Consider the following 13,740-nt stretch of genomic DNA (forward strand, 5'->3'; position numbering starts at 1 on the left):
GGAATCTGCGGAGCCGCAGCACTACAAAGCTCTCCTTGAACTATGTGCCCGCCCCCCACCCCCCCTTCCATCTACCAACCCTTCTTCTTTTGTTTGGGTGTATTAATAGCTGAAGTGGAGCAAAGAGGAAGAGTGTCCTACATTGAAACCCAGCCCCCAGCACCCTCTGGGAGCCAGGCGCTATTAGCTGATGTGCACCACTTGTGTTTGTTCCAAAGAAAACACAAGCCTCCTTCCATCTTTCTGTCCATCCTACAACGCATCCCCGGAAAAAGCAGGTCCGCAAGCTCGTTTACAATTACCCCCCCCCCCCCCCCCCCCCGTAAACCCCGCTCCTTTGATTTCGCCCTTGTTCTAGCCTGAATGAGCTCCACAACCTTTGCTCCACACTACATTTCTCAACATTTTCTTGATCGACTAATTCTCACTATTTAAAAAATGTTTTCCCCGAATCCATGCCAGGCAGGCTAATTGTGTGTGCAGGGAGTCGAGGCGTAGCGTGGACACAGTTCAAGTTCCCCTGTTGTGCTTGTTTAGACAGCACAGGCGTTGAGAGGCGTCAATGCGACGGCTGGAGCGATAGACAAAAGATTTCATAACGTTTCATTTCATTTCTAAACCGGCGATTGATACACGATGAGAATATTTCATTCATGTAATAAATACGAGATTGTTATAAATGACTTCATATACAGTGCACATAAATACTCACGCTTCGGCATCCTCGGATTCGCATAGTTAGAAAATATATATTTTTGAATATTCGCCCCATGTGCCCGACGTTTTGAGTGGAAAACGTATATCGAATGCTTATTGTTTTTTTTAAAGATTTTTTTTGGGGGGGGCTTAAAATTTTTTACATTTCTTTTTCCAATGCATTTTTTTTTCAATGGGCGTCAGTTGAACTGCGCGGATTTTCACTATTCGTGACCCGGCGCGGTCCTTGTGCCCCGCAAATAGCGGGGGTCCACTGCAAAATATAAAATTCATCTCTATTGTGTTTGACGCCTTTACATACATACAGGGAACAATCGCAGTCACTAACAATCACTGGCAGGGGACAGTCTGGTGCCCACGAGCACCACGTTGGTGACCCCTGGTCTATATTAATAGTTGAAACGCTAAATATGACTCAAACCATGATTGATTTACCTGTTACCGCTGTCCTATTAAACTAGTGGTATCGGTACTTGGTATCGATATTGTTGACTACTCAAGAATGAGAAAGTGGTATTGAACATCCCTACTATGAACTATTTTGACTCTCTGACATTGCTCTGGATACGCTCATTTTTGCAAATACCGTGGATCTAAAAAGTCTACACTCAAGCCGTTTAAATGCTGTTTATTATTTATTTATTTTTTAAGTGAGAGCAAGGAAAAATCCGTTCAGAACTCTTTTCACCATTATCGGGCCCCTTGACCTGTACAACCCAATTGGAAAGAAAATCTTTTAGAGAGGGGAAGTAAAAATATCTGGTAGAAAATAATAAAAATAAAAATCCTGAGATAATGGGGTTGCGCTAGTGCGCACACCTTCCCACAATGTAAAACGCCTCAATGCAGATTTGTGTTTTGTCAGCAAGCAGGCTATGTACTTCGATTTTTCGAAGAGACGCGTTCACTAACAATCAAGCGGACAGACAGACTTCAATCCTTGGCTGAGCAATTTGTTCTAAATCCGCAGTGTGTAGAGTATTTACATTTAAAGCGGAAGCCAACCCAAACATTTTTTTTTTCAAGAATATGTTCCCAGCAGGCCCACTAGTGGAATATAAATTAAGCAGCAAAATGCACTCGTTTTTAGCCATCTGCTGGGGCGGCCATTTTGTCTTCTGAAAATGACATCACAACTGCTCACAACGCCCAATCACGGCCGACCTGTTTTCTGAATCTGAGCCGTGATTGGTCGTTGTGAGCAGTTGTGATGTTATTTTCAGAAGAGAAAATGGCCGCCCCCGGAAATGGCTGTAAACGAGTGGATTAAATAACACTTATTCCACAAACGCAATATTGATCAGAGTGCCCGGTTTCAACTAGTGGGCTTGCGTAGAACATCCATCCATCCATTATCTGTACCGCTTCTCCTCACAAGGGTCGCGGGGCGTGCTGGAGCCTATCCCAGCTGTCTTTGGGCAGTAGGCGGGGGACACCCTGAACTGGTTGCCAGCCAATCGCAGGGCACACAGAGACAAACATCCGCACTCACAATCACACCTAGGGCCAATTTTAGAGTATCCAATCAACTTACCATGCATGTTTTTGGAATGTGGGAGGAAACCGGAGTGCCCGGAGAAAACCCACGCAGGCACGGGGAGAACATGCAAACTCCACACAGGGAGGCCGGAGCCGGGATCGAACCCACGACCTCTGAACTGTGAGGCGGACGTGCTAACCAGTCGACCACCGTGCCGCCCTGCGTAGAACATGTTCTTGAAAAAAAAAAAAATGTTTGCGTTGACTTCCCCTTACGAAACTGAAAATCACAAACACTTCACTCGCCCGCAGCAAGTAGGACACCTGTCAGCATGTGGCGGCTCTGCTTCGCACCAGCACTTGTTCCTGGGGTGGGGGGGTGGATCTTGGGGCGGGAGTGGGGGCGGTGTCACGTCTATAAATAACAGCTGGAATTCTCTATGCAGGAAAATTAGGTAGGAAAATGGAACCTCTGAGGCGGATCACTTTCTTATCTCATGATTATATACATTTTTTTTTTATCATTCAGATATTATTTCTAAAATGTACGGGCCATGTGTTAATGTAGCACTTTGACATTTTTAACTTTCATATAAAGTGTAAAAAAAAAAAAAAAAAAAAAAAAACCTTCAAGTTCACCACTGCACAGAATAGTAAAACTAAACTACTTACAATTTCAAGACCGCTGACACACTCATAGTGGATTTTTATTTTCGTTTTTTATGGTCCATTTTTATGGTCTATGGTTATAATCACACTTTGTACTTCTATTTTATTTATTTGATTGAATTATGAAAATCATTTTATCAAAAGGAAAAGTGTTAAAGATATCAACCTTGCAAAATGGCCAAAACAATACAAAAGACAAAACAAAACAAGACAAAAAATACAACCATTACAAAATATTCGTTTCCTGTTTTGTGGTTATTATAAAAAATACCAAAAATTAAACAAAGTATTCAAAGTACAAAAACACAAATTAGGACAAAGGCAGAATTTTTTTTTTTTTTTTAATTAGACAAAAACAATATTAGAAAATATTAAGCTTCCCATTCTATGGTTATCATCACATTTCTACTTTTCTCTCAATTTGAAAATATTTTGATACATTGAATAGTTTTCATGAAAATACGAAGTAAAAATATTAGCTCAAAAATATTTTTAAATGTTCCATTTCCTGTTCTGTGGTTATCATCACAATGACTTACGGAGGTTCCACTGTCCTTTATTTCCCCTGGAAAGTGACGTATTTTAACGTCACAACAAACAAAAGTGAAAAAGGTTTTTGAAAGTATCCTTGAAAAATCTTAGCAAATTCCTTTGCGGCTGCTCCCTTTTCCTTTTTTTCCCTTCCCACGTGTAAATAAAATGTACTGTAGCAGTAAATCCCTTTGAGATGCGACATTTTGCACTCGGACGTTTTCTGTTTGTTCGTTTTTAATGTGTCACGTTCGACTTAATTTGCATCTACAAGAACCTCCGCAAAGAGTTTTTGCTTCTTTCTTTATTGAACTTGTGGTCCACTGTGAATCGTTTGAGGCCTTTAGCCTAGTGGGAGGAAGTGCATCAGATGTCTTTTTCTTCTCAAGAACGTAATCATATGTTTATTATTTGCTCATTTGGTCTATTTGTTTTCGTTTGTTTTTTTGTTGTTGTCGTTGTTGTACGAAACCTGCTTAAAAAAAACAAAACAAAAAAAACAACAGGTACCTGGCGTGTTGTTTCAGTGAGCGGCCGCCAGATAGCAGCAAAGCACATGTGGAAGGATGTCAAGCTACTTAAAAAAAAAAAAAAAAAAAAAAAAGTGACAAAACTACTGTAATAATTGTTGACTGATCAGTTCGTTGTCTGCAGTTGTTTTCTTCCCGACCTGACCATTGTTTGATGTGCAAATATATTTATATTTATTTTTGACTTTTATGGTCCCTGGGAACTATTTGTCACGTCACAATAAAAGGTTCCTTTGTGTTTACTAACTTGTGCTGTACGTCGTCTTTTTTATTAACTCATTTGCACACTGACTAAATTGTTGCAAAGCCTTAAAAAAAAAAAAAAAAAAAAAAAAAAAACCTGGATAAACATAAAAGTAACGTAACTTAAACTCAAAGTAACATAATGACGTATAACTAAGGAGCTGCAACCTTTTTGGTGGTGTTGAGAAATTACATTTTTCAAATAATTATGTACATTACATAATACTACATATTAAATGCATATTTTGGGGAGACTTGTGTGGAATTTAAACCGGACACAAGAGGGCAGCCTTTATCCAAAACACAATTACACCAGTGCTAGCTGGCTATGTCACAAGTACGTATACATGGATATGAAATAACGTCATAAACCCAGAAATGTATTGTACACTACAACGCCATTGTACACTACAATCCGTTTTTTAAATTTGATAAACATATTTCTAATCATGGTAAACAAACCTGTTTCCTTCCATTATATTGTATTTAACATGTTTGTTTCTATAACAAATAATGAAGCATAAGATCATTTTCTTAGATTATATAAGATTTTATCCAATATAATCATTATACTAAATGCTGATCTGGTTGAAATCACGTTTTATCTGCCCGGCATACGTATATATATATATATATATATATATATATTTATATATATATATATATATGTATACTACCAGATATTTTCAGTTGTTTATTTGGTGTTTTTGCTTATTTTAATGAATCTTTTATTCATTGAATTGTGTGAACTATAAAAGAAAAAAAAAGTGTGGCATTGGGGAAAAAAAAAAATCACAGCAAATTGACATTAATTTCATGTCGTTTTATGGAAGAATCATCAGGATATAAAATTGTGTCCACAGCGCAGACTAGCTTTTATTTTTGGACAACGCCGACTGCCGCTGCACTTCCACAAGCGTCTGCGCTAATTGAGTCGTGAGCGACTCATTATACACTCTGTATGTGTGGCTTCCATTACTGTGGTCAAGTATCCAGATGGAGGCCGGCCACTCCAAACGCTATCAGCTAATCCGCGCACACGCGGACGCCGGCGAGCTGTTTCAAATGTTCGTTTTTTTTTGTTTTGTTTTTTTCTTTTTCGACGACTTGATGATGCAGAAAACCTGAAATAATACTGGCTCGAAATCCCCTCGCTTTCATTCATGTCAACATTTTTGTCAACAGATTGAACTACTGAATGCTTTTGTTTACGAAACATGGGCTCACGCGTGTGTTCATGCTACGAGCACAGTGTTGATGCTTTATGAGCCGCTTCGTTTGAAGTGCTCCGTCCCAGTTACAAATGCCTTTTTGGTGGCCATCAATTATTCATGCGTTTCTCTATTCATTCAGTATTTGTGTTTTGGTCTAAAATTTGTCAAATATTTGTTCATGATTCTTTTTGTTCATTTTGACAATGTTTTTGCAGTTTTAGTCTATTTAAGTAGTTTTTGTACAATGCTGTCTTTATATTTTCTACTCCCATTGATTTTATTTTCTGCCATTTTGTAGTATTCATCACATTTTGATGAGATTTTTCTAGTATTTGAGTAGTTTTTAATCTGTTTAATGTTTCATTTCATATATGCATATTTTTGTCTAAATGTGTATTTTTATTCAGATATATTTGAACAATTTTCTAATGTCTTGTATTAATTTTGTCCAATAGCCTTTGTCTAATATTTTGCATTACTTAGTTGTATTTTTGTATTTTTATTTATTTATTATTATTTCATTTTGTACTATTTTTTTAAAAATCTTTTAATATTTATTGGTCTGGTATTCATATATTTTTGGTGTAATATGTTTACTTTTTTTTGTCTGCTAGTTTTGTACTACCGGTAATTTTTTCCTCCATATTTTTCTATTTTATGACGAGTATTTTTGTATGTTCTATTTCATCTATTTTTCATATTTCTTGATCTAATATTTTCAGATTTTTTTCCCCCCAAATATTGTAAGAGTTAAGAGTGTGCTTTTGTGTAATATTTCTCTTTTTTTTCTAACCATTATTTCTATTTTATTACAATTTGTCTAGTGTTTTTGTTTTGTTTGTCCTTTTTTTGTTTTTTTGCAATATTTTTATATTGTTTGTGGGAAGTTTGTATTGTTTTTATTTATTTTTTCTATAATTTCTAAAAAAAAATATCCTACTTTTTCCATGTTTTTCCCTTTTTAAGCCTTCATTTAAAAAAAGTATTTTTCATCTAATATGTTTTGAGTTTTTGGATTCTTTCCTCAAAAGGTTTCAGGTGTCTTAGTGTATTTTTTATGTCATATATTTGCCCACGTGTCCGTTTTGTGTTGATTGACCTACTCGTTACATCCATTTATGTAACATGGGTTCACGGTTGTGGACATGCTAGAGAAGCATGGTGATGATCCTCACTGTTTTAAATGCTTTAAGTGATAGTTTTGTATTCTTGTATTTCAGTATTACTTTACTTATTATCATTTTTTTTCCACTTGACATGATTTCCTATGGGAATTGTGTGTGTACACTGGTGTTGGTGCTGCGATGAGGTGTGGGGGGGGGGGTCAAATCTAAAACTGCGCTGAAGTGCTTGCTGCTCCTCGGGAGTTAAGCGTTTCCTTTTGACTGGCCTTACCCCCCCCCCCCCCCCACGACCCCCCCACCCCACCCACAACACCGAGCCGACCCAACCTTGCGCTCACCCAGCCCCCCCCTCTCAACCACCCCAAAGCGAGTGGCATTCCTGGGGGCCACCAGTGAAGCGGCTTTTGAGGAGGAGGAGGAGGAGGAGGGCGGGCCGTGGCGGTGGGCTCCTGGGTGGCCCCTTATACGGCGTCCCGAAGGGGGCGGCAACAATGTCTTCTTAATTGACTGGGCATCCTCGGCAGAGTGAGTGGAGGAATTTGGGCAAGGGGAGGAAGAGGGGTGAAAAGTGAAGGATGAGCTCGGAGGAAGAGTCAGCATCCTCATCATCCGGCTAGCGTTTGTTCCCAGCTGATTGGAAGGCAACAGCCACATAGTTTAGCCCTTAAATTCACTCGACTCATGCTAATTCTAACACATAATTGCAAATGCTATAGAAGTGCTAATGGTTAGAATCTATGTGGCAGTATTATAACTCGTGCTGAACCCATTTGGAAAAATAGTCAAATTGTGAAAAAAAAAACTATCATGTATAGTAAGGTTTTTTTTGGTGAAAAAAAAAAAAAAGGACCAAATATAGTAAGCGTTTTTTGTGGAAAAAAAAAACCGACCATTTATAGTAAGGTTTTTTTTTTGTGTGAAAAAAACCGACCATGTATCGTAAGACATTTTTTGTGAAAAAAAAACAATCATGTACAGTAAGGCAGCTTTTTAAAAAAAAAAAAAAAAAAAAAGTTTTTTGTTTGACCATGTTTGAAGTTTGAATTTATCTAATCCTTCCGCTTTAATCTTGTTCTCCTACAGAACGTGGATTGCGAGGCTTTGTGGTACATGGCGCCGACTACGGTACAGGAGGGACTTAGCAGTCGGTGCTGCGATATGTCAATCATCTGGGGTGGCACCTGGGGGGTCCAATCGGATTTCAGGGAGGTCCAGTGCTACCCCGGCCTCCCCTCTGGCTCCGCCAGTGCCCCCAGGTGTCCTCACCCTAATCTTGTTACATGTGTACCACATTAGCGCTAATGGAGCGCCCATTGTTCCGCCCCGCACCTCCCACCGCAGTCACCTTGAGTCAGTCAAGTCAGCTCTGTCGTGTTTGGACTGCTTCCCACACGCAGCACCGTTGCCCAGGCGACAACAGCAGACCCCCCCCCCCCCCCCCAAACACACACGGTGCTGACATCATCAATTGTTGTTGTTGTGAGGTTTGGCAAATCAGGTCTCAAGTAGTATGAAATTGGACTACCATCATCGTAAACATGATCAATACAGTAGCATAGAAGGCCAAAGTGTTCAGCAAAAAAAAATTTTTTTTCTTCCTAAAAAGTAAATATCATATACATACAGTACATATACAAAACATGTATACAGTAAAAGTTCAAATATATATTTAAAAAATGTTTTATTTATTAATATAATTACACTCCATAAAAATGAGCCTGATTTTTGTTAATTGAGTTTTATATAAAATTCCTTTTATTTACACATTTTAGCATTTTTTTAAATCTATATGCATGATGTGGCCCAACGTAAAGCATAAATTCGTTCCAAAGTGAAAAAAAACCATGATTATATTTTATTATTATTATGAGTTAAGACAGTAACTTTTACAAAACCGCCTCATAAATCCAGTTTTATGAAATGAGATGGACAAAAATGAAACCAAAAATATCAAAGAAAATGGATTGTTGTCGTTGTCATTTTATGTCATTTAAAAAAACAAAACAAAAGGATGACAATAATCCAAATGTTTAGAAGTGCAGAAAGAGAAAGCAAAGAATAAAAATAAAATAAATACAAGTGCAATTGGGTGCTCTTGCGTGCCTGCCATCCATCATCGGTTGACCTTCAGGACCCCCGGGCTTCCTCTTCTTTATGGGTCCCTCACAATGCTGCTGCCAAGAGAAGGGGGTCCAGGTCTTGGGGGGGGGGTGTCTGAGAACCGACTAGCGTGGTAAAGGAACCCAGCCACTCCCCCCCATCCGACTTTACCTTCATTTTCCTCTTTCATTTTTTCACTTTCATTGTGGACCAGTCGAGTGCTAGCCTAGCATGTCGGCATCAAAATAAAAAATCCCTATGGATTTATTTGAACTATTTTTGTTCTTGGATTATTATCTTGCTACATGTTAGCATACCAACTGGTAGCATGTTAGCATTTGATCCCTTCTCATTAGACAACTATGAGGAAAATGTCAAATCCACCCTAAATATGCCTCAGCATTGTTTTTGTTCTTGCGTTGCTATCTTGCATGATGTTAGCATACAAACAGCTAGCATGTTAGCATTTGGCTCATTCTTATTAAAAAGAATGTGCAGCCAGCTACATAGCATGAATGTAAAATACCTATTGATCCGACAGCGTGCTTTTGTGCTCAATATCATGTTACATGTTAGCATACCAACTGTTAGCATTTGATCAGTCCTCATTGAAAATCACACCTGACGACAGAGCAAAAATGCAAAACCCTTACAAATCAACCTTAAAGTTTGTTGTACTGTAGCCTATGTCTTGTGGGGCAAAATGAAAACATTGAATATCTCTCTTAGCATTTTTGTGCTGTAGTTGCTGTATCGCAGTGTGCTAGCCTAGCAAAATTAGCATATTAGCATTTGAACACTTCCCTTTGGAAATAGCGGCCAGCTACAGTGCATGCTGTAAAGTTCAGCATTGCTCGCTTCCTCTGTTTAGGTTGCTAAACTGTATGTTAGCATAACATCTATTAGCATGTTAGCATTGATGCGCAACATCTTTCGACCCCGAGCACATTTTGTGTCTTTTAGGAAAGCTAATTGCTCTATAAACTTTGTGGGCTTCTTTTTCATACAGCGGTTGAATTTGAATGCATGTTCGGCAAAACAGACGTCCTCAATCCACGCATATTCATGCGCAGCTTTGTGTAAAGAGCCGGTTACCATGACAGTACATATTTGAAGGAGGGCGCTGGGGGGGGGGGGGGTCGCAGGGATGCGCATCCATCCAATTGCTGCCCAAGTGATATGGATCTGCAAAGACCTTGGGCAGCAACATGCGTGGCGTGATGAGGCCTTAATGCATTGGGTTAATCGAGTCTTTATTCAGCACCCTGCTTCACTACCATCCAAAGCGAAGGTTGATTATTTATTTTCACAAGATGCACTCTGTGACAAATCTATATGTTCTCCTTTCATCCGAAAAGATGGAGAGGAAAAAGACAACAGGTAGAGCTACAAGTGAGCATAGTGAGAAGCTTGTAACTTGAAACACCAAACCTGGTTTGAAATCAAAATTTAAAACCCTAACCCTGGCTTGGAACTCTAGTTGAAAGTCTTAAAACCCTAACTGTTGGTTGAAACCCTTTAAAATTCAAACACTGGCTAGAAAACCCTCATTTCAAACCTCAATCCTGGTTTTGAAAACCTAATTTGAAATCTAAAGCCTGACTTAAAACCCTAACCCTGTCTTAAAACCTTAACACTAGGTTTGAATCCTAATGTCTGCCCTGAAACACCAACTTTTTAAAAAAAAAACCTAACTTCAAACCCAGACCCTGTCTTGAAGCACTAACCACTGCTTAAAACGTTACCCTGAAATAAAACCCTAACTTGAAACCCTAACCATGACTTTGAACCTTCATTTGAAAGCCAGATCCTAAACCTTGCTTAATATCCTACCTTAAAACTCTAACCCTGGCTCGAAACCTTGGAACCCTCTCTTGAAACCCTAATCTTTCTTTGAAACCCCAATTTAAAACCCCAACACTGTCTTGAAACCCTAATCCTGGGTTAAACCCACATTTAAAACCATAACCTTGGCTTGACACCTTAACCATGGCTTTGAGCCTTAATTTGAAACCCCAAAAAGCATTTGAAACCCTATCTTGAAATGCAGACCCTGTCTTAAAACCCGAACTATGGTTTGAAACCCTAATCTTGGGTTAAAACCCAAATCCATTCAATCCGTAACCTTGGCGTGACACCCTCACCATGGCTTTGAGCCTTAATTTGAAACCCAAACCTTGGCTTGAAACCCCAACCTTTTCTTAAAACCGTAACCCTGTCTTTGAAACCCCAACTTGAAACCCAGATCTTGTCTTGAAACCCTAACCATAGCTTTGGCCCTTAATTAGAAACCCAAACCCTGTCTTGAAACCCTAACCTTTGTTCCAAACCATAACCCTATCTTTGTTGAAACCCTATCTTGAAACTTGCATCGCCTTATAGAGAGCTCCAAATGCATCTTTTCCACTCCCTCGTCATTTGCAATGCTAATAATAATCATTTACATTGTTACTGTTATTGTTGTCATACAAAACAGTAACCCACCGAGACGGAAAAAAAGAGAGAGTGCATGAAAAGCTTACTACTGTATATGCAAAAGCCAAAAAAATAAAATTAAAAAATCAATCAATAAATAAAAACCCGGATAATGAGCGTGGGCCGGGGCTTAATAGGTCGCCTATTGTCGCAAGCCAGCGAGCCGGCCTTGCTCGCTCGGTCCTTGAGAGCCGCCCGCCCGGCGCCGCCGCCGCCGCCGCCGCCGCTTGCGTGAAAAAAAGAGCGCCAGCCACGACGCAATAGACGAGTGTGGAAAAAGACGGCGGCCCATTCAAAGCGCGGCAAAAACAAGTTTTGTTTTTCCAGCCGCCTGGGGAATGGGGAAAAAAAACAAAAAACAATGAAGGACGTTTGCGTACGAGTGCTCTCCATTTAGCCGGCGGATGGAATGCGTGCGTGTGCGTTGTGTCGTCGCGGATGGAAACGGAAGGATGGCGGCCTTCAGCCTGGTTTACGCCGGACGAGTGGAGGCTTGTTTGTTTCAATAACGAGGCTTACGCTGTCAAAGGGAAGATTACGAAATCGATGACCAAAAAAGGAGTCATTTATTGTTTTGTGAGGAATTTGGCCGTTTAATCGGAAAAACTCCAACTGATTAGTATCATTTTGAAACGGGCTCCTTTTGGTTGATGGAATCGGGCGGTGGATTCATCGGTTGGGATTAATGAGGACTTCAAAGCAGGGTTTTAAAGTGGGGTTAGGTTTTCAAATTAGGGTTCCAAACAAAGGTAACAAATTGGGGTCTAAAAACTAGGGTTAACGTTTCAAAGTGGGGCTTGAAAATGGGGTTAGGGTTTCAAGCAAGGGTCAGAGTTTCTAATTAGGTGTTTGGACTAGGGTTAGGGTTCCAATTCAGGGGTTCAAACTAGGGTTAAGGTTTCAAGTTTGGGTTTCAAACTAGGGTTTGGCTTTCAAATCAGGGTTTTAAGTTAGGGTTAAGGTTCCAAATTGGGGTTTTAAACTAGGGTTAAGATTTCAAACTAGAGTTAGGGTTTCAAAGTAATGCTCCCAAGTAGGTTTATGGTTTCAAAATAGGGTTTCAAATTAGGGTTAGTGTTTCTACTTAGGGTTTCCAAGTAGGGTTTCAAATTAGCGTGAAGGTTTCAAATTAAACTTTGAAACTAGGGTTAACGTTTCAAAGTAGGGCTTTAAAATAGGGTGAGTTTGGGTTTCAAGATAGGCTTCGGCTCTCAAATTAGGGTTTTAAACTAGATTTGGGGTTTCAAATTAGGTTTTCAAACATTTCAAATTAGGGCTTTAAACTATGCTTAGCGTTCCAAATGAGGGGTTTGAACTAGGGTTTTAAACTAAGGTTAGGGTTCCAAATTAGGGTTCCAACATTTCAAATTAGAGCTTTAAACTATGGTTAGCGTTTCAAGTGACGGTTTTAAATCAGGGTTAGGATTTCACATTAGGGTTTTAAACCAGGTTTTGGATTTTAAAGAAGGGTTCAGACTACCTTTAGTGTTTCAAATTACGGTTTCAAAGTCGGGTTTTATGATGTGTAGAGCATATTATGAAAAAAGAGATTTTTCAAAGGGATGACATGACAAGGACTAAATGTCTTGCCTTCTCTGTGGCAGGCTGTTGAACGGAACTGAAAGGAATGCGCTCAACATTTCCGTAAAATGAGAAAACGAAGAAAGAAAACAGAAAAAGCAAAGCTTCCTTTACAGCGCCACTTGAAGTTCGCATCGATGCGGCCTTGATGGCGATGGTCCCATTTATTCCAGAAGGTGGCACAATTGTGCCGGCGCTGGTCCACGCCGCGCCGGCCTTTCAATGCAAACAAGACCGAGGGCGGGATGGGGAGGGGGGGTGCGGGGGGGGGGGTCGCTTGGGTCTGAGGAGCTCTCGTCCCTCAGACGCCTCCACCTTTGTTGCGCGCCGCTTGACCCCGCTGGCCCCGAGACACTTTTGACAAGTTGCCAAAATGTCACGGCCTCAATCATTTGAATGAGGAAAAAAAAAAAAAAAAAGATGTAGCGAGGCAGAATGTGGATATTGAAAGTTACCAAGGGCGCAAGGCTTTTGTCGGCCGAGTGCACTTTTACCTTCTCTCTCTCTTTCTTTCTATTTGACGCTCTCAACCTTCGTTTGGAGTCTGGCGTCAACACGCGGGCGTGCGTCCTGTTTTTCTCGCTGGTCGCCATGTTGAAAACTTGACAGCGCTCACCGGGTCCCAGGGATAGCTTTTGAATCACTTTCGGTCATTCGCACAAGCTCACATTTGATTCCGATTTTATGACGCAATCTTTGATTCACGCCGACTCCAATTTAAACTCCCATTCGACTCGAGTCCCAATAATACATATTTCACACATTTAATTGATAGTTTATTCCTATTTGATTCACATTTCATTCCAATTGACTCCTATTTGATTCACATTTGTGTTAGAAACTGGATAATTGTTTATATGTTCAGTAAACAAATTGTATTCTTATTTAGTATTTGATTCCATTTTATTTTAAGTGGATCCATGTTGCTTTTTCATTTAATTCCTATTTAATTCAACTAATTGCAATTTGATTCACATTTTACCCCATTTGACTCCCACTTTATTCCGATTTGATTAATACATATCATTGGATTCTCATTTGATTCCCATTTAAGTGACTTGATTCAAAGTGATTCCT

The sequence above is a fragment of the Filicampus tigris genome, chromosome 13 (assembly GCF_054856515.1).
Source record: "Filicampus tigris isolate MCC_2025a chromosome 13, RoL_Ftig_1.0, whole genome shotgun sequence".
Classification (NCBI taxonomy): domain Eukaryota; kingdom Metazoa; phylum Chordata; class Actinopteri; order Syngnathiformes; family Syngnathidae; genus Filicampus; species Filicampus tigris.